The sequence below is a fragment of the Eschrichtius robustus genome, chromosome 3, assembly GCF_028021215.1.
Source record: "Eschrichtius robustus isolate mEscRob2 chromosome 3, mEscRob2.pri, whole genome shotgun sequence".
NCBI classification, from domain to species: domain Eukaryota; kingdom Metazoa; phylum Chordata; class Mammalia; order Artiodactyla; family Eschrichtiidae; genus Eschrichtius; species Eschrichtius robustus.
The window spans coordinates 83,293,468-83,310,182 of record NC_090826.1 but is presented as its reverse complement, the minus strand read 5'-3'; the positions used below and the strand labels follow the sequence as shown (position 1 = coordinate 83,310,182).

General features: G+C 39.0%; 1 protein-coding gene across 1 annotated transcript in view; it reads left to right on the top strand.

The window, feature by feature from the left end:
- Positions 1 to 9,225: 9,225 nt before the first annotated feature.
- The window catches only part of ARHGAP29 (Rho GTPase activating protein 29), a 76,658-nt gene continuing 69,168 nt past the window's right edge, over positions 9,226 to 16,715 (top strand). The window contains exon 1 of the mRNA XM_068540358.1: positions 9,226 to 9,347. The gene's annotated coding sequence lies outside the window, so the exon portion shown is untranslated. The remainder of the gene's footprint in view (positions 9,348 to 16,715) is intronic.

Sequence of the window (16,715 nt, the reverse complement as noted above, 5' to 3'; positions counted from 1 at the left end):
TGAACCACTGGACCTCTGACTTAAAGCCCTGAATAAAAGCAAGAAAATGTCTTCTTGTAGACCCAGAGTCAAGACTATAATTTTCCATAGTGACAAGAGGTCAAAAAGGATTTACTCAAATGAAAAATGTCCCAAGGGAAAGAGAAAGTTGATCTCTCTACCTTGGGAAGCAGCAGACACAGAGGAAAAGGGCGTGGGCTTTGGAGTTAAGTTTGTCAGGAGTTCAGATCCTGGTTTCGCCACTTACTAGCTAAGTGACTTTGTTCAAACTAATTAGTCACTTAAGTCTCAGTTTCCTCATTAGAACAATGGAGATAGTAATATCTTCCTCACAGACCTATTGTGAGGAGTAAATGAGATAATCTATGCAATGCATGTAGTACATGGGAAGTGCTAGCTACAATCATTACGAAGGCCTAGAACAACAGGCTTAAGCTGCTCATATCATATGTCCTGACTCCACACTGATTTCTACTGGAACTTCATACAGCAAGAAGGCCCTCCCATGTAGGAGACATCCGAAGACCCTTTGTCACCAGCTACAAGAGAGAAATGTTCTCCAAAAAGGCAAACCAAAGAGCACTCTCATATCAGCCAGAGGTTTTAACCTAGAGGTTGCAAACTGGCAACTCCCAGGCCAGATCCTGCTCCTTATGAGTTTTCCTTGACCTGAACAAAATTTTTAAAAATTTGGAATTTGTTGGCCACATTAAAAAAATCCAAAGATGTTCTTTAAAACCCAAATTTCTGGCTTGAAAAACCAAAAGACCAGGCAATACTATACCTAAATTTTCCTATAACTAGAGTGTCCGTATACTGTATTGTACAAATTGGCACACTTCTGAGAGTAAGAAGAGGCTCTATTAATAATTACGCCTGAACAACAGGCATTAACTGAATCTGCCTGAGGCAAATCAGAATATGTGGTTGGTTACCCTACCTGTGACCTCAGTGATCTGGAGCTAAGTAAGAGTGAATACCTCCTGGAGGGGACCTGGCTCTCTCAGTTTGCCCCTACTTCTAGGGTTTTGAGTTTTAAACCTGTATTTTAACTAACCTTTGTATATCACATGTAATAATTGGTCCTCCATCATTCAGAATTCAACGTCTCTGAACTGGGCTTCTATCATCTTCCTTCTCTTAGAAGGAAAGAGTGTGGGGTGAGTCATCAATCAGTGCATATGCTGGACTTCATTCAGTGCTATTATGGTTTCTGATAGAATTTCCTATAGCATAGCAACGCCTATGTAATGTCATTAACACTTTATCATCATCTGGTGTCTTATTAGTTCGTCTTTCTCTGAATCTAGAGAGCATTTATCATTGGGCTATGTCACATGTGTCATAATAATCATTTGTAGACAATGCAAGATTCTTGAAGTGCCTTCTGAATCATATAAGGATTGGTTTAAGGGGAATATAAACAAATTCTCCGAAAATTCTTAATTTTCAAGGAGTTCCCATCCAATGAATGGACTGTATTCCAAAAGTTTGCTTGTAAGTCTAGCATAAAGAATCAAAAGGCATATTCCTATAGGAACAATGTTGTTGCCTCCCCATCTCACACACATATACACACTCAAAATAAAATACTCTATCTGTATTATAAAATAAATACACTATAGAATATCTAAAGATTAGTACTGGATCTTAATCGATCCCTGGGTATCAGTAGATGGAACTCTGTATTTATATAAGGAAAAGTATCTTCTAAGTATTCTTTTTTTAAAAAACACTCATTCTTTAGGAATTCTGGACCAAGGCCAATGGTGTGAGAAGTAACTTACTTGGAGGTTTTGGGGACAGTCTCCTCTTCTGCCCATTTGCATGTGCAAAGTATTTATTCATGTAGTATTTGTAGGATAGGTACAATTTGTATAATAAATATCGAAGCTCTTTACTACCTAGAATACTTGATGAATACAGAATATGTCATTTTTTGATTAAAGTGGATTGTTTTAAACTTACAGTGGATTATTTGAAACTTACAGCTCTAAACTTATTTAGAGCTGGTGGGGTATTGGAAAGAGTCCTGCTTGAGGAGACAGTGACCTTGCTTTGAGTTCAATCTCTGCTATTAGTTCATTGTGCAATTTTGGGTAAATAACTTACCCTCATTAAGATACAGCTTTCTTATGAGAAATCTGAATAAGAATGATCACAATAACTCATATTTCACTGACTTAGTTTGAAGATAAATTGAGATAATGTAGCTTTGTACACTGTGAAATGCCATAGAACCAAAAATAATAGAAAAGTAAATTAACACTTACCAAGCTCTTATTATGAACCAAGCACTGTGATGAAATTACTAGTGTTAACTAGCCACTAATACTGCTTGCAGTGGCTTAAAATTATACCCTTAAAATGGCCACTCTCAAATCTTCCTCTACTGGATACAAATGAAGAGACCAGGGCATCCCTTCCACTCTGAGCAGAAACCAATCAGCCTCCTCCCACTGAAAATACTCACAGAACACCAGGCTTGTAAACATCCTGCCTTCTGAGTTTAATGATAATATTACAATGGATATGATGCTCCATCCTGGCCTACACCCCAGAGTAGGAGTGATATTGACTTACTGCTTCTCGTGAATATTATGAAGAAGAAATGGTCCACTTAAAGAGTTGGATTATGGCAACTTTCAGCCAGACTTGGACTTAATATTTCTATGGGGTAGGGGAAGTAAATTATCTTGGGTCCAACTGGAACCCATTAATGGTATTATTATTTGATTCCTAGAACTTAAATGGTGTTGTCTTATACGTTTATCATGGCTGCCATAACAAAGTACCACAAACTGGGTGGCTTAACAGAAATGTATTGCCTCACCATTCTGCAAGCTAAAAGTCTGAGATCAAGGTGTTGGCATGGTTGGTTTCTTCTGAGGTGTCTCTCAGCTTGTAGATGGCTGTCCTCTCTGGGTTTTTGCATGGTGTAGACCTGATCTCCCTGTATTTTATGTGGTCTGTGTGTGTCTGTGTCCTAATCTTCTCTTCTTACAAGGATACCAGTCATATAGGATTAGGGCCTACACTAATGGCTTCATTTTAACTTAAATACCTCTTTGAAGACCCTATCTCCAAATACAGTCACATTCTGAAGTACTAGGGGTTAAGACTCCAACATATGAATTTTGAGGGGATAAAATTCAGCCTACAGCACTTTGTCTGATAAATCAGTGATCTACTTTGTTCTTGAGAAGTTTTCCCAGTAATCGCTATCTCCGTTATTTTTTCCTCTTCCCCATAGCGCTGCCCCATCCCCACTACCAAACCACCTACCACCTACAAAACTACAAAAAGCCCCTTCAGTTTTCATTGCACTTCAAACATTGGTTCGCAAATACAACAATGCCATTGGCATTGGCAGCTCCATTTCACTGACTTGTTGGTGTTCAAGAAAAGCTTGTGTAAGTTAAATACCAGTTCTCTGCGAAACACATTTAAAGAGTCCTTCTAGAATCCACTGTTCCTTGATCCGCATCCTATGCTTCTAATTTTTTAGTCCCTAAGTAACTCCAAGGTTTATATCAAGACCTCTTGTCTACTGGTCTATTCATTTCCTTAGATTCTGGTTTCTTGGTAAGCTTGTTTACCTTTCAATAACTTTTCCAGAGTGGAACTCTTTTTTTTCATCTTGGTTCTTAGTTATTACCCAGAAGGAAGATATTAGAAGTCAGCTTGATATTGTTCATTCTAACCATGAGGATTGTCTTCATCTATTCACAGGAAAGATCTAAAGCATTTCACCTTGCAACCCAACTTGAGCTAACTCCGAAGCAAGGCAACTGACTGTCTTAATAGCTTGTTTGTCATTCCATCTGTTCTCCACCTTGTGTATACTAAGCTGATGGTTTCAGTGATATTACATAACAGGTATTTCATCAGCTTTTTGGTTAGTAGGATATATGTTATGCTTGTGACCTCCTATAGTCTAATACCATGTAGCTCCCAGGAAAATTTAATTACACTGATGAACATCCTAAACTGAATATGTCATCAAGCACAGTAAGAATGTCAAATCCATCAGCAGCAAAGGATGTCAATCCATCAATGATTCTCAGTTACTATTTTTCAAGGTCTTTGACACAAAAGTTTACAGACATTTCAAGATGCCAATATTATAGGAATATTAAGTCAAACAATACTATTTTTTCCTGTATTTTATTTCTTCTAATTTAAGTCATACATTGTCAGCTATTGAGTTAATTTCAATATTAATTTAATTAATAATATTGAGTTTCAAAACAAAATCATTTAAATCCAGATATCTAAATGATTGAGTAATAATAGTTCTTCTGTTGCTATGGAATGTAATGTCCTCTCGAATGAACGTAAAAGGAGATGTTGCTGAAACAGGTTCATATAACTAAATATTTTTCAGCTTTTACAAGCAGTCCCTTCCCAATCCACTGGCAAGCGTGCCACAGGCAGCCACCCCTATATAAATACGCAGTTAGAAAGATAAACACTCATTAAAGTCCCTAGTGGTTGCATTGTTTCTCAGGGTTCAGCAATATTTGCTCAGTGTGTAGATAAAGAAAGAGATTAGCAATGTTTCCATTGGGCTCTACTCCTTCCTGAAGCCAGCCAGCCTTCTCCCTAGGAGAGAGGCGGTAATCTGTGCGTCTGTTACAGAATGCCTCAGGACAACTTTCTACTTCAAGAGCAAACCAAGCTCCTCATTGGCTCCATGCTAAGCCACCCACTTTTTAAGGGCCATCATTTTTTAGTAACTTAATAAGTCAGACCTCTGAAATAATAGGAGTAAATTTGCAGAACAAATTCACATTTAAACATGTTAGTATAGCTTAAATATTTACACATAAATTAAGAATGATTCAGGTAGGGGCTTTGATCTAATTTCATAGACTTACGGACATTTTAAAACCTGAATTTATCAGTTGGTATAGAAAGAGCCCTGGTCTTGGTTCCAGTCTACTGAGGCCAATGACTCACCGTGTGATCTATGGGAAAACTCACCTGGGCTTTTTTTTTTTTTTTTTTAATAAAATAAAGGAGAATGTAGTAGAGGAGCTCTAACATCCTCTGACTCTGAAAATTACAATATTCTTTTGGGGAAAACAGATCTTGTCTTCCCATCTCATAAAGGTTTTTGTGAGGGTCAAATGACATGATGTACTCCAAAGCACAGGGTCATCCACTGAATAGAATATGTAGGTGAGGGGTAGCAGTATTTGTTTACTTATCTAGTCAGCATCTGGTGGAATAGATGAAAGAAAACAATAGCAGAAAATGTTCACCCCTTCACTTTAAAGAAGGAAGGAAATAATTTAAGATTCTAGAGTTATTTATGGTTCTTTCAGATAAAGACTAGGTGAAGTAATTAAACTTGGCATGTGTTAGTATGTCGGTTATAAGCAGCTAATGTAAAATTTTTGTCAAACAAAGCAATATGTTTCGCTTATCTGATTAAAACTTTCAAAATGTTAAACTAATCTTTTGGAAAGATAAATCTAGTATTTGGGCTGTACTGTTATTTTCTTTCAACTATTTTATTTCTTGATTAATTCCAAATACTTTTCCAGGGGCTAGGGATACAATGGTGAACAAAACAGGCAGAGTCCCTTTCATCATGGCACTGACATTTCCACACTAGTGAGAGGAAATGAAAAATATACAAATAAATTAATAACTATACCAAGTCAGTAGAGGGATACGTGTTATGGCACTTTATGGCATTTAAAGCAGGGTAAGTGATAAGTTTGCCCAACTCAATAAAAGTGCAGAAACCCTGTGGGACATCCAGATGGACCTAAAGGACCGGTGACTTCTGGCTTCTAGGCTGTAGAAACTTAAAAACTGCAGTGTGATTAACCATGAGCCTTTAGTTTTCATCCATGTACATGGGGCAGTTTTTGCTGTTATCTTCCTAAGTATGTGAATCTGGGCTCCCAGAATCAAAGCCCAGGCTTGGTTTAATGCTTGCAAGATGAGTCCTTGAACAAATAAAATTAACTATCGTAGTAAAAAAAAATAAAGCAGGGTAAGGAAGCTAGGGAGTATCAAAGAGGGGAATGCTCTTTTCTACAGAGTGGTCAGGGAACATGTCAATGACATGGAACATTTGAGCGGAGACTGGAAGGGAGCAAAGAGCAAGTCACATATATGGGGCAGGGGAGCCCCTTCCAGGCAGAGGGAACAGCAGAGGCAAGAGGGAACTTGGGGTATCAGGGGAACAGCAAAAAGGCCAGAGAGGCAGAGGAAGAATAAGAGTGAGTCCCCACTATCTTTTTCTAAGAAAAGTATGGTCAAATTTATCTTCATTTTAAGATCGATTTTCATAAAATCCAAAAGAAACTCTTTATTGAACTTCTCTTGTTCTGTGCCTCAGTTTTTAATTCATAAAATAGGGATGATAGTATCTCATAGGGTTGTTGTGAGGACTAAATGACTTACTAAATATAAAGAATAATTAAGACAGTGTCTAGCACAGAGTAAACCAGGGAGGGCTACTTATTATTACTATCATCATAATCATCATCTCTTTATTCACAACAATATCAATAATTCAATTTTTAGGCCAATAGTATAATTTGGCACCAATCATTAATTATCTGGAGAGCTTCCTTACACCTGTTAGGACATTAGGTAGAGTCATGGTATGCGGTGACTCAAGCACAGAGGTTTATGTCATCAAATGTCTTATAGAGAGCTTAAAATAACATAAACAAATTGGGGCTTAAAAATTAAAACCTTAAGCTAGACATAAAACGAGTATGATATCATATCCATATACTCACTTGAGTTTTTCTTTATTTTTTTCCGTCAATCTTACTCAGTTCCCACTCCTTAAGACAACACAGAATTCTTGGATGTTTGCAACATCTTTCACATTCATTTCCAGCATGTGGTCTGAATTGATTCCTTGTTTCTCAATTACAACCATCACAGAATCAAGATTAATAACCTGCTTGGTGAGTTTCGTCCACTTTGGAATCTGGAGCCTTTGTACTCACTGTGGCCCATCAGGCTCTCCGTGGTTCTTTCTGAGTGCTCCAGCAGTGAGGGGCAAAGACAGCCTCAGTGACGGGGAACATGCCTGCTTCCGTTACCTCTTTTCCTCTCCCAGGCATTTAGCCATGGTTGAAGAGAGTCTGAAAGTGGATTGAAAGGTCACTAATATAACCCCTGTGCTTAGAACAATGCCTGGCACAATGGAGGTACTCAATAAATATTGTGTGGTGGATGATGTTGTGCTCTCCTAAACAAGCTGTCACTGAAGCGTGACTGACAGGAAGAGCACCTGTCCATTGTACTCTCCTTTGGGGCTGGGCTCCCACCTCCATCACTCACGTGGAACACCTGCCTTCATTATCAGCCCCGTCACCTCTGGGCACAGGGTACCTGGGACCGTCTTTGCTTAGACATGTGGTTTTTGTGGCCATTGCACTTGATTTCATTAGTTACAACAAATTGAATAGAGCTTAAGGTAAAAAAAAAAAAAATGCATCCTAGAAGAAATTTTTATTTCTGGACACACTGGTCAGTCCCTAAACATTCCTCTAGAAAATACTTAGTAGGGACCCTTTGTGTACTGGACACAGACTTAGGTAACATAACACTGTAGACCTCCACAATCTAATTAATATAAATAAACATTGGTATTAGTATAAAGTAAAAGACTGCATGAAAATCAAAAGTGCCATAAGAATAAGGTTCCATGTACCATATAATATTAAATGGGATGACTAATTTTCAGTGAGAACAGAAGGCTTCAGAGCAGAGGTTGTATTCTCTCTATCACAGAAAGAATGAAGAACATTTCAATAGGCAGAGTAGTTATGTGTTATTAATAAATACTATAATTATAAAATAGCAATACTACACCGTCTGTCATGAATGTTTCCTTATTGATCCAGCATCCAATTATGCCTCTGATTTTTGTTTGTCTCTGATTCCTCATCCTCCAAAGACGTGACCCTGAGCCACTTTAACCAAGAAACATTTATAGGTAAAAAACAAGTTGGCTTATAAGGGTAAATGCTGTGACAGTGTTATAGGATTTGGTGGAGGTATTTATTTCTTCTTTTCTTTACCAAACACATGAGCCTCCTGTCCCAGATAAGACTTTTTTTCCTTTTTAAAAAATTTTATTGAATTATAGTTGATTTACAGCAGATAACAGATTTTTAATGTTTATTCTCAGTTAATCGTATTTATTTTATTGCAAAAATGAGTTACCATTTTCCTCTGAGAATGTTTTTTAGTATATTTCTCCCAACTAATGAAGAGGAGTGGAGAATATGGCAGATGTTTGATGTATTTTGAAAAAGGTTTAAGGGGAGGAAGAGATTGAGGAACTTTTCCAAATTCCCTTCCCATAATTTTACTTATTTACTCAGCTAATATTCACAGAGTGCCTGCTATGTCTCAGCATAGATGACAGGAAGGGTATTCTTGGTAGAGTTACGTGTTACTACTATGTACTCTAACTATTCAATAGAAACGCTGTACTTTTTTCATTATGTGTGATCCAAATCTAGATAAATGCTTTAATTTTTGTTGTTCATTTTCCCTATAGCGTTGATGAGTCCCATCAGTAAAGGAGCATTTAATGGTAAGAACCAAGTAGCATGATTAGGGGGACATGCATTCGACTAGTATTTATTGAGCAACTCCCACGAGCCTGGTACTGTACATAATAGTTGACGTTTTGGGTAATTTAGTTTTCTGAAAATGACAATCAGTCAAAGACAGAAAAGAGTGTGGCAGTTTTAAAGTTAAGCACAAAATGTATTTTTGTTCCTAAAGGGAGAAGGAGGGTGTGGGAAGGGGTAGGACTAAACAAGTTGGGGACCAAATTCCTGCCTGGAAGGAATTCAAAATGTCCACCTGAGAAATGTCCACTTAAACAACAAGAACCTGCTCCCTACTGAAGGGTGCGAAAGGTGACTTATCCCTAAGGTTCCTCCGCCTGTCCTGCCGCAAGCCGCACGGGGCGCCTAACACGTCCTGCAAGGCTCGGGACAGTTTGCGGGCCGAGGCGAAGCTGACAGCCTGCGCCGGGCGCGCGAGAGCCAGCGGCCGACCCCACCTGCAGCAGGCGCCCGTCCCCGCCCCCCGGGCGCGCGGGCCAATGGGCTGGGCCCCAGGGGGCGGGCCGCGGCCGGGCGGGAGGTGCGAGGCCGGGGGCGGGGCGGCCGGGGCTGGCGTGGTAGTGGCTGTAGCTGCAGGGGCGGCGGCGGCGGCGGCTTGGCCGGGCGTCCGCGGGCCGTGGGGGATGGGAGCGGCGAGCTCCAGTCCTCGGCGGCGGCGGCGGCGGCGGCGGCCGTGAGTGTCGGGCGGGCGTCCGCGTCCGGGACGCGGGATGGAGCGCCGCGGTGAGTGGAGGGTGGCGGCGCTCGCTGCGGCCGCGGCCGGGGCCTGGGGTCACCCGCGGCGGCCACCCACGAGTTGCCGTCCAGGGTCCGGGCGGCCCAGGCGGTGGCAGGGAGTGGAGGAGACTTAGGGCTGCGCTGGGGGCTGGCGGCGGCGGGCCGGGCCGGTGTCCCCGGGACTCCTGGTCCTCCGGGAGGGGTCCGACCGGACGAGGGGCGCGGCAGGAACGGAGGAGCGGGGAGGGCAAGAGCGGGCGTTGCAAGGACCGTCGGACCCCGTTGTCCCCAGTTAGGCGACGCCGCCCCGGCCGCTGGGGAGAAGCTTTCGGGGCGGACTTTACTCCCTTTCCAAGTCCCCCTTGAGCGTCTGTAGCCCCTCTCCCTTTTCCAACCACATGCCCTCATCTGCCTTTAAGCGGAGTTCAGGCGGGGGCTCCTTTACTCCTCCCCGCCCCCCTTTTGATTTCCTTAACCGGGTCTGCACATTCGTCTTCTTTACTTGGGATCTTTATGGAAGTTTGGTGCCTTTTTCTGAAATTTTAGTCTGACAAATGCAAAGGCTGAGATAAAATAACAAACACCTCGTGTTCCCTGTCTACCTTTTATCACACTTCGTCTCACCTAGGCCCAGCTGTTTATTTATTTATTTATTTTTGTTGGGGGGTCGGGAATGAAAAGTAGAAAAACACTCCCCTTTCAACCCAAGTGCCCTACTCTGGTGCATCTCTGTCTCTCTTCACACTCCTCCCTCCCTCTCCCACCACCCGACCCTTGTCTCTCACACCCCTGTAGCCGTCCTACACACACACACACACACACACACACACACACAACACACACAACACACACGCACGCACGCACGCGCTCGCTAACCCAGCCTGGTCCTAGGGCAAGCCCTGTGCTTTGCGAAATAGAAGTTGACAGGCGGGGGATTGCAGCTACTAAGAGGAGAGGAGAGCGTATCCCTGTGAGTTTGTTTCCCAGGCTGTCCCAGGACTCCTGTTCCAAACCTCAGCTCGAGGGAAGGCCAGAACAAAGTAGCCAGGGACTCTCCTTGTCTTTGAGCCCCTCTGACGTTTCCAGGGTCTATCTCGCTTTTTCATCACCACTCCTCTTTAGAAACGAGGGGGAGGTTTGTTTACCAACTACCCCCACTGGTGGTATTTTGTTTTTTTTGTTTTGTTTTGTTTGATCCTCGACATCCTCTATCTATTTCTAACGGTGGATCTTTTAGGAGCTGTTAGGAGGTGAAAGTTCCAAGACGACGGTGGAGCCAAAATAACCAAGGAACTTTTTGTTGCACATTTACCTTTTCCTTTTCTCTTCTTTGTTGACAATTAGTTTCGCCCCTTTGTTCCGTTTGAGGGAGCGGAGTTTCCTGTTCAAGAAAAAGAATTCATAATTAAATATGAAAGTGAATATTTAGAATGAGTCAAGAAATCACAAGTCAAATTATGAGTCTTGGAGATTTAAATCCCTTTCTTCAGAGATTTCTATAGGCAGTTGCCAAGAATGCATACTTAGAAATGCTTCCTGATTGTAGGAACTGTGCAAGTGAGGAACCCGGACACTTAAGCTTCATTAGCTTTATGGTACAAATAGCTTTAGTCTCCTGATTCTGAGAAAAGTTTTAGAGTGAATTTGAAGGGAAGTAAGATAGACCTGGGTTGAAAATGTTTCACTCCCCAAATTGGCAGGAGATAAAACTTTGGCTGAGATGAAGAAAGCACTGTTCAGCAAATCTATGGTGGCTGGTCATTCCTGCTCTGCCCACCTCCCTAAAATAGAACATCCACCCAAATTATCAGCACCTTCACTTCCCAGCTGTAAAAGCCCTTGACCTAGGAATGTGTGCTTCTACAACCACTGCTGTTGGTCCCAGTGGTTAGTACTGCATTGAACAAAGCTCATGCCCAGAAGGTACCCTGGAAAGATTTTCATTTCTGTACCATTGGTGATACATTCAGCATTCGCTCAGAAAATTTAGTGTGATCCCATTCTGTGTTAGACAAGGTCCTGTGGAACCTTTCAGTCTATTGGGTAGAAGGAGACAATTCCAAATAAATAGGGCCCAAGGCATAGTATCTTGGGTTACCTGAGGAAAGTATGTTGAATGTCCTATGGGAAAGTTAAAGGGACGATTTATTTTCAGTGGAGGGAATGAAAAGGCTTCTTGGAAGAAGTGATGTTTTGTGTGAGATTGAAGTTAATTAAGAGAATGATTTTAATAAGCACAGAAGGCAGAAGGATCCTTCGGGGCAGAATTGCTGGTTATCTCTAATACATACAAGGATGTCACTGATCAGCTTCCATGATTCTGCTTTGAAGGCTATTTTGTTTGTTTTTAATTTCCCACCTCATCTCCAGTATGATGATGAGCCACAACACAGAAAGACACATTCATGTGTAAAGAAACAAGGAGGTTTAAAAGGAAGGTCAGGAACACGTTTCGATATGGTGAGGATTTTTGTGGAGGGTTTGCATTTTCTTCCTTGCCTTTATCATTACTCTGATAAGCAAAAGAGCCATTTGATGATATTGCCTCCCTAGGATAAGGTTTTTTTCTTTTTCTTAAAAAATGTTCCAGTATTTGTCACTGAGAAAGTTTTCAAATACCATAGTCTTCCTTTCTAAGGAAGAAGATGGAAAATATTTTGAAAAATATTAAGGGAGAGAGGAAGTTGAATTTGAGGGATTATTCAAACAGAACCTTCTACAATTTTACTTCTAATTTACTTATCTAATATTCATTGAGCACTAAAAAATGATAACAGCTTTTTATACACTATGAGTGAGTTTTGACAATTGTATACACTCATGTAATGCCCGTAATCAAGATACAGAACATTTCCATTACTCCAAAAAGTAATGCTCATTTGGAACTCCCCCCACCTCCCACACTACAACCCCGTCACCAGGCAACCATTCGTGCTTTTCGTTACTAAAGATTAGGTTCATCTTTTCTAGAATTTCATGTAGAAGGAATCATACAGCATATATTCTTTTGTGCCTGACTTTCATTTGGCCTAATGTTTTTGAGATTCACCCATGGTTTTTTTGCTATGTCATAGATATTTATTGTTAAGTAGCATTTCATTGTAAGGCTGTATCACAATTTGTTTAACCATTTATCTGTTGATGGACATTTGGGTTGTTTCCAGTTTTTGACTATAATGCTACGTACATTTTTGTACAAGTTTTTGGATGAATGTATTTTTCATTTTGGGAGGGTATATAAAAGAGTAGAATTCCTGGGTTGTATGGTAAATGTATGTTCAACTGTATAAGGAACTGCCAGGCTATTTTCCAAAGTGGTGTGTACCATGTATAGCAGCAGTGTGTGGGAGTTTTAGTTGCTATAAATCCTTCCTACACCAAAGCTGGTATTTCAGTCTAGCTAAAATTGAGAATTCCAGTAGATATTTAGTGGTATCTCATTGTGGCTTAAATTTGTGTTTCCCTGATACTAATGATGTTGAGCACTATTTCATGTGCTTATTGCCCAGTTGTGTATCTTCTTTTTTGAAGTGTCTGTTCAGATCTTTTACTTACTAATTTATCGTGTTGTTCACTCTATTATTGAGTTGTAGGAGTTCTTGATGTAATTTGAATACAAGTCCTTTGTCAGATATTTTCTCCCAGTTTGTGGGCTTAACACAAACCGTGTCTTTCAAAAAGCAGAAGCTTTAAATTTTGATGAAGTCCAGTTTACCAGTTTTTTTTTTTTTTTTTTTTATGGTTCTTGGTTTTTGTGTCTGAGAAATTGTTCCCTGGATTTTCTTCCAAGTTTTCTTTTAGAATAGGGATCCTCAAACATATTCTTAAAGGACCAGATCATAAATATTTTAGGCTTACAGGCTACAGCACCTCAACCACTCAACTCTGCTGTTGTAGGGCAAAAACAGTTATTGACAGTACATAAACAGTTGGGCGTGGTTGGGTCCCCCCATAACTTTTATTTATAAAAACAAGCAGCTGCCTCCTCCAACTCCAGTATTTAAAAGATTGATAGTTTTAGGTTATATGTTTAGGTCTATGACACATGTTGAATTAATTTTAGGGTATGCTCTGAAGTAAGGATCAAGGATCATTTTTTTTCTCATATGGATATCAAGTTATTTCAGCACCATTTATTGAAAAGACCATCTTTCCCCCTATTGAATTACTTTAGCACCTTTTGAAAATCAGCTGATTATATTTGTGGGTCTGTTTCTAGACTCTATTCTATTCTGTTGATCTATGTCTATCTCTATACCAATATCACACTGTCTTGACAACTGTAGCTCTATAGTAAATCTTAAAATCAGGCATTGTGAATCTTCCAAGTTTGTTCTTTTTTCAAAAATTTTTTGGCTGTTCAGATTTTTTACATATTTATATACATTTTACACTCAGCCTATCAATTTCTGTAAAAAAGCCAGGAGGGATTTTGTTTGGGATTGCTCGAACCTATAGGTCAACTTGAGAGAAATTAAAGTCTTAACAGTATTGAGTCTTCCAGTCCATGAACATGGCATACTTATTGATTTATCCAGTTCTTTAATTTCTTGCCACTAGTGTTTTGTAGTTTTAAATTTAGGATTTTGCACATGTTTTGTCTAATTTATTCCTAAAAATATCTTGTTTTTTGATGTTATTATAAATGGTATTAGTTTCTAAAATGTCACTGTCGAATTGTTTGTTGCTAGTATATAGAAATAAAATTGATTATGGTATATTGACCTTGTAATCTGTGGCCTTGCTATATTCATTTATTAGTTGTAGTACCTTATTTATAGGTTCCTTAGGATGTTTGAGGTGCACAAACATGTCAACTTGTAATAAAGTGTTTCACTTCCTCGTTTTCAATCAGAGTGTATTTTATTTCTTTCTCTTGTTCTATTGTACTGGCTAAGACCTTCAGTAACAATATTGATCCTGATCTTAAGGGGAAAACATAGTCTTGCATTATTGACTCTGATGTTAGCTGTAGATTTTTGTAGCTGTCTCTTATCAGGTTGAATAAATTCTTTTCTATTCCTACTTTGGTGATTGCTTTAATCATGAAAGGTTGAAGAATTTTGTCAGATGCTTTTTGTGCATCTGTTAAGATGATCACATGGTTTTTCTCTATTGTATATTAAACTAAGCTTTATTCTTGGCACAAACCCTTCTTGGTTCTAATGTATTACCTTTTTTATATATTGTTGGGTTTGACCTGCTAATACTGCGTTAGGAAATTTGATCTGTAGTTTTCTTATAATATCTTTGTCAGCCTTCGGTATCAGAGTAATGTTGACCTCATAAAATGAGTTGGGAAGTTTTCCTGCCTCCTTTATTTTCTGAGAGTTTTTGTAGGACTATTTAATGTGGTTCAATAGACTTCATTAGCGAGGCCATATGGGTCTGCAGTTTTCTTTGTGAGATATTTTAAATTATGAATCCAGTTTCTTTAATACATATAAGGGTATCCAGATTTTCTATTTCTTGTGTTAGATTTGGTTATTTGTGTTTTTCAAGACATTTCTCCATTTTATCCGTGTTGTTGAACTTTTTGGCAAAGTTGTTTATAACATTCTCTTGTTTCCCTTTTAATATCTGTAGGGTCTGTACTGATGTTCCTTATTTCATTCATGATATTAGTAATTTGTGTTTTCTCTCTTTACTTTTTGATCAGTTCAGCAAGCTATTTATCTATTTAATTGATATTTTTAAAAAACCAACTTTTAGTTGAATTCATTTTTTTCTCTGTTATCTGTCTTCTATATCATTGATTTCTACTCTTACCATTATTTCCTTCCTTTTACTTACTTTCTGTTCAATTTGCTCTTTGCTTTCTAGCTTCTTAAAGTGGAAGCTTAAACCATTGATTTTAGGCCCTCATTTGTTTCTTTTTTTTTGGCTGCATTGGGTCTTTGTTGCTGAACCTGGGCTTTCTCTAGTTGCAGCGAGCGGGGGCTACTCTTTGTTGCTGAATGCGGGCTTCTCATTGTGGTGGCTCCTCTTGTTGCAGAGCACGGGCTCTAGGCACGCGGGCTCAGTAGTTGTGGCTCAGGGGCTTAGTTGCTCCATGGAATGTGGGATCTTCCCAGGCCAGGGATCCAACCCGTGTCCCCTGCATTGGCAGGTGGAGTCTTAACCACTGTGCCACCAGGGAAGTCTCCCTCCTTTCTTTTTAATAAAGCAACTAAAGCTGAATATTTCTCTAACCACTGCTTTTACTGTGTAACTTACCCATTTTGAAATACCGTGTTTTCATTTTTATTCAGTTCAAAATATTTTCAAATTTGCCTTGTGAAAATTTAACTCATGGATTAGTTAAAAACATATTTTATAATTTCCAAGTATTTGGGGATTTCCCAATTATCCTACTGTTATTTATTCCAAATTTAATTTTGCTTGGGTCAGAGAACATACTGTATGATTTCAATTCTCTTAAACTTATTGGGACTTATTGTATGGTCCTACATATGGTCTTAGAGAATATTTTATGTGTATTTGAAAAGACTGTGTATTCTGTTGTTGGGTAGAATTTTCTATAAATGTATATCAGGTCAAGTTGGTTGATAGTATTATTTAAAATTTCTGTATCCTTACAGATTTTCTCTTATTCTTTTTTTTTTCTTGTCACACATTTTTATTTGATCTACTTTTTAAAAAATTTAATTTTTAAAACAGCAGGTTCTTATTAGTTATCTATTTTATACATATTAGTTATATATGTCAATCCCAATCTCCCAATTCATTCCCCCCCCCCAGCTCCCCCATCCCCGCTTCCCCCCTTGGTGTCCATATGTTTGTTCTCTTATTTGTTCTATCAGTTAATGAAAGAGGATTGTTGAAATCTTAACTATCATTGAGATTTGTCTGTTTTTCCTCACATTTCTGTCAGGTTTTTCCTTGTATATTCTGAAGCTCTATTTTTAGGTGCATATACTTTTAAGATCATGTCTTTATAATGAATTGACTCTTTTATCATTATGAAATGTTACTCTTTATCCTTAGTAAAACGGGTTGTTTCATATAATAGAGCTGCTTCTGCTTTCTTATGATTAGTATTTGCGTGGTATATCTTTTTCTGTGGTTTTACTTTCAACCTATCTGTGTCTTTATATTTCAAGTCTGTTTCTTACAGGCAGTATGTAGTTGAGTCTTAAGTTTTTATCCAATTTGACAATCTCTGCCTTTTTATAGGGGTGTTTAGAGTATTTATATCTAATGTAATTATTGATATGATTGGGTTTAAGCCTATAATCTTGTTGTTTGTCTTTAATTTTTCTCATCTGTTCTTTGTTTTTTTTTTTCTTATCCTGCCTTTTTTTTGGATTAATTTTTTTAAATTCCATTTATGTCCACCGTTGGCTTATTAACTGTACCTCTGAAGATTTTAAT